The sequence below is a fragment of the Medicago sativa genome, chromosome 5, assembly GCF_051527215.1.
Source record: "Medicago sativa cultivar Bolivia chromosome 5, Bolivia_mono, whole genome shotgun sequence".
Lineage (NCBI taxonomy): Eukaryota > Viridiplantae > Streptophyta > Magnoliopsida > Fabales > Fabaceae > Medicago > Medicago sativa.
In genome coordinates, this window is record NC_140753.1 from 34650567 (window position 1) to 34662699 (window position 12133).

Here is a 12133-nt window from a genome sequence, read left to right on the forward strand (position 1 = left end):
CAAACAGTTGATGGAGAGTTACCTTGGTATAAAGGCTTTTGAAAACATGAGTTTTTATCTACAAATGAGCTTCATTATTTAACGATAAATACCAGATATTTTATTTTTAGTTTAGAGTGTCACAACATCGATCATATAAAATTGTCAACAAAATGCATCTTATGTTACTTTTAATTTTATAAATAATTGTGTTGGCACCATTTAGATTCAATATTTATAAAATTAGTTTTATTTTCAACCTTTATCTTTATTAATTATCATTTGGGACTTATCCCTTATCTATTATGAAAGACTAATATAAATTAAAAATATATATAATGAAAATTTAATAAGCATCAAGATTTTAATTTTACTATTTACCAAGGTTAAGTAATCATTTGAGTGAGCTAAAGGATAAACACAACACAATGATATATTTTAAAGACCTTTAACAATAACTTCAATTTATTAATGATCTCTTATAACTCCTAAGTGTTAAAAACTATTCTCTTGATGTTAACAAAGCAATAAATTTTTATTTATAAAGTTTAAAAACACATTTTATTTATTAGATGTCAAGGAGAAAAATATGGTTCAAATTCTTAAACTTGTTTGTGCTTTGACAATCTTTCTTTCTATATTTCTTGTGGTAACCAATGGACGTAAGTAGTTTTTGACATTAGTTTCTTCTTAATGTTATACACAATATTTCATTACCTCGTGGTAAAATTGCTTTATTGTTGTTTGACTTTGCAGAAGAATGCAAATATGACGGTGATTGCCCAACACATATGTGTCTCCCTTCTCTAGTTCCGAAGTGCATTAATTTTATTTGTGAGTGCACACACTCGATGGGTACCGATTAATATTAAAGATACCTATATGTTATTAAAAATCATATATTTCAAAGGGGCTTGCTTTCTTGGCAAGTTTCCTTTTCCTAAAACAAATAATATTTCTAATAAGTATACAATTTATTTGTACTTCATAATTTTCGTCACAGTTTGATTTATATTTTTCATGCCTTTAAATTTCTTTGAGAAGCTAAAAAATTTATTGTTATATTATAAAAAATTGTTACATTCATTGAATTATATAAGTTATCTTAAATAGTGGCGGATCTTGCCAAAGATATTGGGAGGAGCAATAAATACTAACTAATTTTTTTAATGCAAATAATAGTGCATACAACTGCATTAAGCACAAAGTGTGCGAAGAGTAGAGAATAAAGGATAACAAAGAGGCAATACAATGCAAAAACGCCTCAAAACATCAACCATCAAAAGAACAAACACAACACTACGAAAACCTGCATACTAAGAAAAAATAACTTTGCAATGTTCTTCTTTGGCTACTCTACATGCATATCCTTCATTAGTTTAACACCAATAACTTCATAAGTGAATCATATCCAAAAACCTAATAAATTTTCTAACAACCTCATTATTTATATCAATCTAACTCCACACATATCCAAGAATCAATATTTTGTCAATCCAAAGAAGAATCTAAAATACAAAATATCATAAACTCTATTATCAACTAATAGTCATTGACAATTTCAATTAATTTTTTTTGAAAGAATTTTCAATTAATGACAACAACTATAATTTTAGAATCACATAACTAGAGTCAGATAGTGATAAAATGCATCTCGGTGAGAAACCTTCCTTTTACAAAATGCATCAATTTTCTTAACTTTGACATTGAATTACTTATACAAAAAACACAATTGACACATTAATAAGAATATCTAAATTTCACTTACATATCAAACATTGAATTGAAACAACGGTAATAAAGTGCATTTTAATTGCAACATTGAATTGAAACATCAATAAGAAATTTTGAATTAAAACATTGAAATTCACACGTTGAATTGAAACATTGAGTTGAAACATCAATAATAAATTTTAACCATTGTAAAACCTATTTGACACATTTCAAATTCCAATAGTAATTGAAATAATCAAACAAACCAATTGCGATTTCCGAATTCCAAGTGAAATTGAAGTAGAAAAAACAAACAATAAACGAAGTGAAATTGCCCCAATTTTAAATTTTTAGGGTTAAAGTTTCCCCCAAATGTCAAGCAAGCATTATATAATAACTTATAATCAACATTGGATTGAATCAAATGAATATGAAAATTGAAAGAAACTAGCAAAGGTCAAACTAGCCTGAACGGATTCGAGTATATGAGATGTGAAGTGAAAGACGAAGAGAGTGGGGCGATCAGTGGCAGGATTCATTGAGAAATGAGCATCGATAGGGAGAGGTGAGAGAGAGATCTGGTGGATGAAGGACTAAAGGTGATACTTGTAAAAGCTCGTTTTTCGCTAGAATTATTTTAACTAATTTTTATGTGTTTATATGTGCTTGTATGTGATTATTTGCCTCTGTGTGTATTTTGGTTGGGATTAGTAGATTTTGGTGTTAGAAGGGTATTTTAGTCATTTTGGACTCAGGGGTATTTTGCTCATTTTATGAGTAAGGGTAAATTAGTAATTTTACTGTGAGGATTATTTGTAGCGTTTTAGTGGTAGAAATTATTTTTTTACTAAGTTACTAATGAGTTGGGGTAATTAATTAAGAGCTGGTAACTATTCATTATTTTTTTTTATCTGTTAAGTGAGTAGAAACTTTTTGAATTAGTTAGTGTGAAATTTGAGCCCATTAAGACATTTGAGGGTTGATCCCATTATTGAGAAGCCTATATAAACTCTAGTCTTAAGAGAAACTAGGTTATTTTCATTCATTCACACTATTGCAAAACATTTGGAGAAGAGGTAGAAAGAGAAAAGGAGGCAACTAGGTTTAGACGAAGATCTAGATAGAGAAAGCTTGGATTGGAGCTTTGGAGCAAAAGTGAGGCTAAGATTCTAATTCTAGAATGTTTAGGGTGGGGGGGGGGGGGGGGGGGGGGGGGGGGGGGGGGGTCGTGTTATTTCATGAATAAGTTATAATCTATTTTTGTAAGAGCATCCACAATGGTAGTTCCTTAAATGGACCCCACGTTACACATCACTTATTTATAATATTTTAATAAAAGTTCGTATTAAGGACTCAATGGCTTCAATGGGAGTACACTAATAAGGACTCAAATGAAAAGTACTTAAATAGGCCCCACTAACTTTACATCATTAAACAAAAATAATTTATTTATTAAATTATAAATTACCTCATAATATTTAATTATAATCCTTAGAAAAATGAAATTATAAAATATTTATTTATTCGTATGAACTTAAATTTCTGCCACATTTGCTAATAATTTGAAAAAGGAAAAATTAACATTATAAATTTTACATTCCTTCGTTAAATAATAATAATTTGCATGAATTACATTTTATTTAAAATGATGACAAATAGTTAAAATAATATTTAAAACAACAATTAATTATTTTTTTAAAATCAAAACAACTATTAATTATTAAAATATTACTTCTTTTGTAAGCGGGGTCACATAGTACATTTTTTTTGAAGGAACATCGTACATATTTTATTACTTTTTTAAAACGTGGGACCCGTTAGTTGCATAGAAGAGAGAGGGTCCTTATATAGTTACACGTTCCTTAATGGGGACTCATTTTTTCTTTCTCCAATGGGGGGTCCTTAACGGGGAGTGGTCCTTGTTAAGTAAGGACCTCCCATTGAAAATGCTCTTAATTGAATAAGTGCTTATTTGTGAGTAGTGATTATTTTTTTGAATTTCTAACATCAATTTTTGTGTCACTTCTTTAGTGATAAGTTTGGGTTTGTTAGATTGATGGTAAACTTGTTGTTGTGTTGTTTTTGTATGACCAAAGTATGTTGTTACTTTACTTTGTTGATTTTTGCTTAAATGAGTGAAAGTGAAGTTGTGGTTGTTGTTTTTTTTATGAAATTGTGGAATTATGACTTGAATGATGTTGTGATATGATAGTAATGATAAATTATGCTATGGGTGTTAGAGATTCCATGAGTTTATTCATGTGTTGGTGTGTTGGTGAGTTTTGGTGAAAATGGTGAATTAAGTTGAATTGTGGTGTTGATGATTTTTAATGAATGGAATAAGTTAATTACGATGAGTTATGGTACAATGATTTTTTTGTTTTTGGTTGTTGATTGATGATGAGAAATCGTTTAGGAGAAAATTGGGATTTTGAGTAAAAGTGATTTTGAGTGTTTTTGGAAAATAAGTGATTCTGGGATAAGCTGTTTTTGAGATGTGAAAATATGATTTTCCAAAAAAATATGATAGGATTTATTGAATAGAACGCGTAGGCGAAAACAGAATTGGAATCGGATTAACAGTTGAGTTTTTACGGACGAAATGGTAAAACTGGGAATGCACAGAGCTGCAGCGCAGGTCACTTGCTACTGCCTTCCCATGCCGTGGCGCAGCAAGGCAGCCCCTCATGGGCGACTGCATTGTTGTGCCTTTGTTCTCGTGCTGCCAGAACTGCAAGTGTTGCGTTCTTGTGCCTTTTTCACCCATTTGTGTTTTGAGTTGGCTTTGGATGTAAACATGAAAGTTTTAGATAGATTTTTTTATCTTTCTAATGGATTTGATTTGGCTGAAAAATAATTTTTAGATTTTGAGTTATGATGAAAACACTCCAAGTAGGTCTTGGTGAAATTTTACGAAAATTCAGCATAACCATTTCTAAGTCAACCCAAAACTTATGCTTTGATTCCAAACTTCAAAACTTGAGTATTAGGAGTTCAATAAGGTGTTTAAGAGTATTTAACCTCTGATATTATGGATCAAACTTAGTTTTCTTTGATAATGAATTGGTTTTGCAATATGATGAAGATGAGACGAACTTGACGTGATTTTGTGATTTCTTGGAATTGGCCTAAGATACTCATATGCCTAAGCTACTATGAACATATGTGAGTAGTGCATGTGTTTTTTTAGGCAATTGAACATGTTTGCTTAGTTTTGGTTGAATTTCTAGAATTGTTTTAAAATTGTGAACAATAGCCGAACTTTGTCAAACTAATGTTTTATAGTTGGATAACTCGTAGGAGGCTTTGAATTAATGTTGGTATGATTGAAATTGAATGAATTTCTAAGGATTAGAAGTTTAAATTGTTAGATGTCGTGATGTGGCTAAATGTCCGTTGTTATGCGAAATGTAAATGTGGAACCTTGATGTTTTCCTTAAGGTGAATATTGTTGATGATGATTTTAGAGTTGGTGATTTGAATTCTTATATGCAATTTTATGGTGATAATTGTGGTGCTTGCATGCATGAAAGGCTTCGGTGTTTATGTTGATGAATATGTGAAGGTGTTTGTTTTTGGTGATGACTATTTGATGAATGATCGGTGATAAACATGTTTATGTTTTAATGCTGATTATGATGATGAAGAATTATGTTGTTGAATTATTACATGCAAATGATGGTGATATTTATGGTGAATGCATGTATGCAAAATGAAGGTGATTTAGGATATTATATCCAATGAAGGTGAAAATGATAGTGAATTTGTTGTTAAACAAGTGCATAGTGTGTCATATGTTCATGCATCATAAGTCTTAGGTTATTTATATCCGATGAAGGTGATCGAATACTTTGTATTCAAAATGAAGGTGATTATGATGTTTTTGTTGAATCATGAGATGACGAACTTGTTGGAGAATGGTACCACATGCATATAGCGGCGTGTCTAGGCGCATTGCATAAATTTGATGAAGTTGTTAAATGCGTTACATTTGATTGTATGCATTGGTGAAATTGGTGAATGGTGTATTTGATTTTATGTTTGGTAAACATGGGAAGATGTGTACTTGATGATGTTTGTTATTTTTTGGAACACTTGTACACTTGGTGATCTTAATTGACGATGTTTACTTTGGTGACAATAATGAAGTGTGATTTATTTGAATGTGATTTAATGATCTTTTGGTGACGATGAATTTCTTGCTTATACTTTCGAAATGATGAATTCTATTTGTTGAGTGAATTATACTAAATGAGGAGTGAGGTGAGTATTTCTTATATTCATTGATGTTGTTAAGAGATGAATTTTGATGATGATTTAAGGTATGAATATGCTTGATGTTGTTATACCCTAATTTTGGACCTAAAAATATTTTCTCAAGATGTATTCTATCTCTGATATGTGTCTTTGGACCTTTGAAAGATTGCCTATTTTTTACTGTTTACTCTGATATTTTACTCTGCTGTATTTGCATATTTCTACTGTCTATGTCTGAAAATCTCTTCAACTGTGTATTTGTCTATGATTCTTTGCATTTCAAGTCATCCAAAAACATTTTTCTTGCATTTCAAGTCATTTGAATTGTCTCTGATCAATTGCATATCTCTCTGCATTTTATTTCAATATTATTTGTAAAAAATCATGGAAAAGGGTATTTTAGTCATTTCCTGCATTCAAACTCATTTTAGTCCTTGAAAATTGTTTGAGTCTTTTCAATTGGTTTGAATAAGTCCTTGTTTCAATCTCATGTCAAAATCCATTTCAAAAATTACGTTTAAAGTCATTTTGAGTCAGTTTAGCCCCTAGGGGCATTTTAGTCATTTCCTGTGTTAAAACTCTTTTTGATCCCTAAAAATTGTCTCTGAGTCTTTTAATTTGCCTGTATAAATTCTTGCTTTATTTCCTTGTTAAAAAACCGTTTTAAAAATTGCATTTGAGTCATTTTGAGTCATTTTAGTCCCTAAGGGCATTTTGGTCATTTCACACGAAATTTTGACGGAGAAAGGTTACTTTGAAGTACTTCATTTCAGTAATTGGTTCATTTTAGTCCGTTTTGTTATTTTTAATAGTTTCACTTTACGTTAATTTTCAAATTACTTTTTTTTATGCAATTTTAGTTAATTTTGCATTTTAGTCCTCAAGTTGTCAAAATTGCATTTTAGTTCATTTTTTGTCCAAGAAGTTAGTTACGCCACATGTCCTACTCCTATTGGTCCAAAAATTCACACATCACCTATATAATGGGTCCCATGGTCAAAGAGTCAACACACTAATCATTTTTCACAAATACACAAAAATCACAAAAAATCAATTTTCTTTTCCCTCTTTCTTCTCCAAATCGCAAGCACCTCCATCACCACCATAACCAACTTTTTCCACCACCTCTAACCTCCATAACAAACTCTTTCCACCACCTCTAACCACCCTAACTAACTTCTACCACCATAACTTCATCTTCAACCTCTCTCTAACCACCACAATCTTCTTCCTCCACCATCATCATCAACAACATCCACCATTAAAATTCACCACAAAACCTCCATAACCACCACAATCTTCATCTCTAACAAACTTCAACCACCACAATTAACCTCAAACCTCCACAAATCCATTACCAAATTCAAGGATTCATCCAAAACACTCATCAACACAAACCTTCAACTCCACAAAAATCACATCCATAAACAACAACCTTCAATCAATTCCATTAACGACGAACCGGAATCGGACGAAGGAAAGGAATCCAATCGAAGCAAAGGAAGAAGAGAAACAACACCAAATTCGAATACATAAGAAGAATCTGGAGCCATTCAAAGCTTCGTCAAGCATCAAGGTATTGTTCTTGATCCAAGCTTTTTATTCCACTCTTTTTCCTCCAATTTGCGCGGCTGTATGCGTTAGATGTAGGTGGATTGATTGTGTTTTGAATGTTTCCGAGTTCATATTCGAAAAGAGGATAACGATCCGGTTTTAAAAGTGTAAAAAAATTCGAATCGGAGCTCGCCGGAATCCGGAAGTGTCGCCGGAGTTATGAATTTTCCGGCGAACCTTTGAAGATTCCGGCGAGTTTGTTGAACTTTCCGGTGACATTCATGAGGTTGAAGATGAACATTCATGAGGTTGAAGATGAACATTTAAGAGAGAGAAGAGAGAGTTTTATGTAGGCTTTGGCTTTAGAGAGAGAAAATTTTGGTGTTGTTGTTGTTGTTCACGTGAAAAGCTTCTTTCAATTACTACTTGTTGTGTTGTTTTATCCTATGCGCGCATGACCACATTCATTCCATGTTCCTTTGCCTTCTTGATCGTTGGATCAAGGGTTGATCCAATTGGATCAATCCTACGGTCCCTGATACTTTCTGTTTGGATGTGGATCTTGTGTGTTTGGGCCTGGACTTTTGTTACTACTTTCTCCTCATTTTCTTGCTATATGCACACTGTTTCTTGCTGAATACACCTTTGTATGCCTAAAATCTCTTTGAAAAAATTCTAAGAAAATTCCTATAATTTTTCTAGTATATTTTGATCAATTTTGATATATTGCATGTCAAGATTGATCAAGAAATACTTGAAAATAATTTTGCCTTGGTTTAATGCTTTTTCTTTTACTTTTTGTTGAAAAATCTTGGTGAAAAGCTTGTAAAATTTGGTGAGTTCTTTTTGCATTTGTGTTGATTGATTTAGGATTATTGCATGTGAATTTTTGTATGCTGAAATTTGTTTGGAAAATATACTTGTAGGATTTGTTGTGATTTTGTGTTGTTTTGTCCAAATTTTATGAAGTTTTTTGCACTTTCTAATTCCAATCTTTTGGCTCATAATGATTGTGTTTTGTTGAATGATCTTGGAGTGTTGTTTGATGCTTGATAAGTAGTGTTTGGGGCTGTTTTGAATATGTGATAATTGGTTACTTACATAGCAAGTTACTTGATGTTTAAATGTGTGAATTAATGCAAAAGTAGGCTTAATATCATACCATAGTTTCTTGACTTGTAATTTTCTCATAACTCTCACATTGGGGCTGAACCTAGACCCTTTGAAAAATGCCAAAATGGAGAGTTATGAGTCTCTTGCATTTGCCTTGGAATTTTGGTGTTTTATTAAGTGCATTTTTGCTACTTTTTCTTGCATTTTTACCATGTTTTATGCTTTATTTCCTTGCCAATTTTTCTACTATCCTATGCCTATTATTACTAACCATTTGTTCATTGTTTCATACATCATGAGCATTCCATACTTCATCTCCTCCTTCACTTTATTTCTTGCACTTTAAATTTTACCAAGAGTTAGAATGTAAAAAAACTTAGGATTTTTTGTACTTTACTTTTATGCAATTTTAATTTCTTGCAAGACCATAGAATGTAAACTAGGGCATGATGTAAAGGACAACAGACTCTAATGATGTACACCGACACAAGCACCGACACATGCACACACATCACATAGATACTTTAGATGTATGTTTAGGGAGTGTATGTTTAGATGTATGTTTAGGGGCTTTGAAACTTAGGCCAAAATTCTCTTTTTCCAAAAAATATGAACAACATCACTCAAATATTTTTCTAAATAAACCTTGGGATCAAAATCCCATTGTATTTTCCTTTTCTTTTCTTAAACAAAAACCTTTAAAGAATTTTAATAATACTTAGACCACATTTTGCAAAATAACTAATTCCACCTCACCTTTTCTAAATCTCATGCCCTTGAGACCTCTTTCTATTCTTCAAAAATTCCATTTTTCAAACTTAAAATCAACCAACAAAAACAAAAATACTTTTGGAAGAGAACTACGGTGGATTTGATCCCTTAAAAGGGTACTTAGGCAAGGAAACAATATTCCTTCAATTCAAATAAAATAAAAATTCAAACGCATTCTTCTCCCTCCAATTCTTCACTTAGAAAACTCTTAGGTGTAAATATCACTTTCAAATAGCATTTAAAGCGCGCGCGTAGAAAATAAAGACGGTTCCTATAGGATACTATAGTCGTTATGGGTGCCTACCACCTTCCCGTAGCGAAAACAACTCCCGGACCTCGATTCTCAAGGGTTTTGCTTATTTTTTCCCTTCCCAAGAAAAAATGAGATATCAAAGGTTAAAAGGTTCAAACGTAATCAATGTTTGACACCCGAAAACCAAGATAAAACAGATGTGTTATGATAGAAGTATGATAACATGATTGATGTTGGACTGGGGATAATATATATGTGATGGTAGTATTCTAGGAATGTTTAGTATGTGTATGTGTTATGCATGAATCCTTGAATGCTTATGCTTGATTATATGCTTAATTATGATGATGTGAAGCTAACCCCCAATGGTCGTTCGGTTGACCGCCTGTTTATTTGTATGAATGGGTATACGGCTTGCAAGATTAGTTGATTTGCTTGGTGAGTTGCTGGAGGCTAACTTTGGAGCTACCTTGTCTACCGCTTTTGGGGTCTTAATATAGGGCTCTGATTTAGGATGTTGGTCTTTCTTTTATTTTGATGTCGACTATGTTGTTGAGATTTTTACTCATATGTGAGATTGGAGATTTATTTGGTGATTTATTTTTTATGCTTATGACATGGCTATTTGGATACACAAAAAATTAAATTTTTTCGACCAGGAACAAATTAATTATGAATTTTTATTCCCCTTAATTATGAATTTCTTAAACAATTTATAATTAATTTGTATCCCGTTTAAAAACTACAAAATTTCATTGTAAAGGTTCTTGTCATGTTCTAGTCATGCCTACAAAATTAGGGAACTAAATTTGACCTTGTGAGTATACGCTTACTCGAAACAAAATTTCAATTTTTCACGCTTTGGTTGAAAAATTAAATTAAATTGAAACGACTTCGAAATTCAATGAAACTTTACAGATCCCTTTTATGTATTTTTATAAATGCAAGTGATGAGCTCAGAATTCGATTTATAGGTCGAGATTTCCGTTATTTTGTTTTTTGAGTTTTTGACACTTCAAAAATTCATAATTAATTTGTCATTTGTCGAAAATTTATATTTTAACGTTCTTAACATAAATAATGACAATCTCAAGTTACAGGGTCAATTTTCAGACTTCGCGTATATTACAAGGTCAATTTTAATAATTAACCCTATTTTAAATTGTACTTTTGTTAACAAAATGAGTAACCTCTTTTATATCGATTTATGACTGTTTATATATTATGTCACATGTGAATTTGCGATAAATTTTTTTCCCAGACTCTATAAAATTCCTGGTTTCGCCACTGTTCGACGAACTTGCATTCTTTGCTTACGTCTTGTCAAACTCCAGGACTTTTAGACCCTTTCAAACGCTAAGTCAAAATCTCGTCGAAATCCTCATGTTGAAGGGAAATAAATATCAAATTGTACTTTTAATTTGTAAATAAATATGTTGTTGCCTCTTGTACCAAAAAATCAAATGTTGTGACCTCTGATGTAGTATTTCTAAAAATATATTTTTATCGTTCATCAATATTATTTTTCTATTGCGATTTTTCTCTAGCCTATCATGAAAAGCTAATATAAAATTAAAAAATGTGATAATCTTTGATGATCATACATTTATTTAAGATATTTATTAAGATTAAGTGATCACTTCAGTGAGCTAAAGGATAAACACAACATGTTGATCAATCTTAGAGACATTTAACATTAACTCTGATTTATTAATGGTTTGTTGCACCTCCTAACTGCTAAAGTATTTACTTGAAATAAAATAATCATGATATTTGTACTTATAAAGTACTCAAACAACTTTTTATTTGTTACATGCAAAGGAGAAAAAATATGGCTATAATTTTCAAAATTATTTATGCTCTGAGAATATTTATTTCTTTACTTCCTGTTGTAACCATAAGGCGTTAGTAATTTGACATTAGTTTCACATTTTTTTCCTCCTATTCTAAACAATATTTCATTACCTTTTGGTAACATTCTTTATTTTTAATTAACATTGCAGGGTTGCAGTGCAAACGTGACAGTGATTGTCAAAAAGATATGTGTCGCTCTCCTCAAATTGCAAAGTGCATTTATTTTGTTTGTGAGTGCGTGTAAGCAAAAGTGTAACCATTAATATGAAAAATTATTATATCTTTCTTATAAGTGTATAATGTATTTGAACGTCCTAATTACCTTCTCACTTTATTTAAAATAAAAATAATAAACAAATTGAGTGTAACAGCATCGTGTGAAAAGAATGACATTTCAAATAGGTTAAAATTCCATCCATTGCACCTATCATTTGCAGCACTCAATATATATTATTGAAAACAATAATAAACAGGTTACAAAAACTTGTGGGAACTAGATCAAAACCCAAGTAAGCAAGTAGTAAAAATTCAATTGCCTCTTTAAAAACCTTCCCCGAAAAACTCAATGGGATAAAACGAAGGTGAAGGGAAAAAATAGCGTAGTGATCAAACATCAATAAGCTAACAAAACCTATATTC

At 31.3% G+C, this 12133-nt stretch overlaps 1 long non-coding RNA gene across 1 annotated transcript; it reads left to right on the forward strand.

The window, feature by feature from the left end:
* Positions 1 to 11362: 11362 nt before the first annotated feature.
* LOC146921990 (uncharacterized) lies at positions 11363 to 11862 on the forward strand. The gene is made up of 2 exons (XR_015012294.1): positions 11363 to 11544; positions 11644 to 11862. It is a non-coding gene; the product is annotated as an uncharacterized LOC146921990 (long non-coding RNA).
* Positions 11863 to 12133: the final 271 nt, after the last annotated feature.